Source organism: Hyaena hyaena, unplaced genomic scaffold (assembly GCF_003009895.1).
Source record: "Hyaena hyaena isolate Hyena2069 unplaced genomic scaffold, ASM300989v1 scaffold_1295, whole genome shotgun sequence".
NCBI classification, from domain to species: domain Eukaryota; kingdom Metazoa; phylum Chordata; class Mammalia; order Carnivora; family Hyaenidae; genus Hyaena; species Hyaena hyaena.
The window spans coordinates 392091-394531 of NW_024081928.1; the positions used below are offsets into that span (position 1 = coordinate 392091).

General features: G+C 40.6%; 1 pseudogene; it reads left to right on the plus strand.

The window, feature by feature from the left end:
• The first annotated feature begins 299 nt into the window (after positions 1–299).
• On the plus strand, positions 300–1022 carry LOC120224985 (annotated as a pseudogene).
• Positions 1023–2441: the final 1419 nt, after the last annotated feature.

The following is a 2441-nucleotide window of genomic DNA, read 5'->3' on the forward strand; positions in this document are numbered from 1 at the left end:
ATATCCCATCTTCATAATCATGCATCAAGTCAATGGACATTTGGGCTCTTTCCATAACTTGGCTATTATTGATAGTGCTAGCATACACTTTTAGTTGCCTACACATTATCCAATTCCCTTTTACTTCTTATTTGACATCAGAGTCCATGGTTAATAATAGAGCATGGGAATGTGAAGTTCTCACTTCCCTAGACTCCCTTACATCTCTAGTGTAGTAATGTGGCCTTGTTCTAGCTCAAATGATGTAAGGAAAATTTTGCTAGATCTGTCACATAGATTCTACTGGAACTGCTGCCACTATGGATGCTTGGGAAGATCTGGTGTCCCAGGTGAAGCTGGCCAAACAGGCTTAATGCTAGGAAGAAATGGTAGAATTCATGAAGAAGGTAGCAGGGATGATTGTTGAGATGATAGTCAAAGAAACAAGCCTCCTATCTGTTGCATATAAAAAGTGATTGGAGCTAGCTAGAAGATCTTTCTAGAGAATAATCAGCAGCATTGAGCAGAGAGAAGAAAACAGGGAAGGAGTAGATAAGCTAAAAATAATTCAGGAACATTGGCAAGTGGTTGAGACTGTGCTAGGGCCAATCTTCTATGACAGTTTGGGTACACTGGACAAACATTTCATTCCAGCAGCTCACCCTGGCAAGTCCAAGGTTTTCTAGTATAAAATGAAAGGGGGTAATCACAGGTATCTGAATTTCCTACAGGAAGGAAGCTGTAAAGAACAGCCCAGGGGCTTTAAAGCTGCTAATGATACTGACATTAGAACTTGGACCAGGTACCTCATTCCCTGAGATCTTGCTCTCAAATTTTCTATATTCTACTATTACATTCTTAATTCTTCTGACCATGCTTGCAGGTTGGCCAAAGTGGCTTTTGATGATACAATTACAGAAAAGAAGCTCTAGGGACTCTATACTCAGGATGCAGTTGTTACATGCTAATCTGGCACTATGGACTTCAGACATGCAGGGTAATGGAAAAGAGGAGAATAAAGAACTTCTGCAGGGAGCACCTGGGTGGTGGTGGTGGCCATTTAAGCATCTGACTTTGGCTCAGGTCATGATCTCACAATTTATGAATTCGAGCCCCATGTCAGGCTCTGTGCTGACAGCTCAGAGCCTGGAGCCTGCTTCAGATTCTATGTCTCCCTCTCTTTCTGTCCCTCCCCTATTATGCTCAGTATCTCTCTCTTTTTCTCTCTCTCTCAAAAATAAATTAAAAAATTTTTAAAAATTAAAAAAAATACTTTCTGTGGGATGTAGAAGATAAAAGAGAGTGAAACCTAAAAGCCACCAAGGGAAATCACCTGTGACCACCCTACTCCTTCCCATTACCCCCCACCTCGCCCTTAGAATTCCCCGAAAGTCACTAAGGAACACCGGATCAGATTTTTACATTTGGTCTCAGAATTGAGGTTTCTGCCCTGTTGTTATTGTGTGTGTGTGTGTGGGGGGGGTGTTAACATTTTTCAAAACTTCTTAAAGGCAAGAATGAATTTCTGTGAATTTTACTGGTTTCAGCTTTCAGATTCATTTCAGACACTAACAGGACTGCACAGAAGACTTTTCAGCATTAACATATTATCTCCTGCCAGATGTGGCAAGATCACTGTTGGAAGTAGAAATTACTGGGGAGCTTGTCTCGGTGGCTCAGTTGGTTAAACATCTGGCTCTTGGTTTCAGCTCAGGTCATGATCTCCTGGTCCTGGGATCGAGCCTCTACGTCTGGCTCTGTGCTGAAAGCACAGATCCTGCTTGGGATTCTCTGTCTGTCTGTCTGTCTGTCTCTCTCTCTACCCCCGTCCCCCCAAATATGTCTCTTAAAAGAAATAAACTTAAAAAAAGAAACAAATTATATTCAAAAGCCATTAGACTTCTAAGTGATGCAAGCGTCTAAAAGACAGTTTCATCACATTATGCAGGTGTAAGTGGTATCATTTTCCTTTTTTGTAATTGGTTAAATCAAAATTCATACCAGTGTTTAAAATTAATTGGGTGTTAGCTTGAGGTGGTTAAGGTTATTTGGGGGAGTTTGTTGTTATGGTTTTACTGAAATGTTGCCAAAAAGCATGATGTTGGTAATAGGTCAACAACTATTGAATCTCATTCTTGCCTACTTTTAATCTTCCTCTCAAACAGGCTAGCATCAACGGTGGTATGGAAAAGTCTTCATGGGCATTCAATTTTTTGTTTCTCCACTTCCCTTTCCCCCAGGGACCCTCCCCTCACTTCACTCCCTCAACTTTTTTTATTCATTATATGTAACTTGAAGTTCATTTGTACAATTGGATATCTGTTTGGAGCCACAGATACAGAATCTGCACTGCTCTTACGTAAACACTGCATGAAGTTAACATTAAACTTAAATAAAGCAAATATTAATTAAACATGCCAAATATTGGGGTGCCTGCATGGCTCAATTGGTTAAGCGTTGGA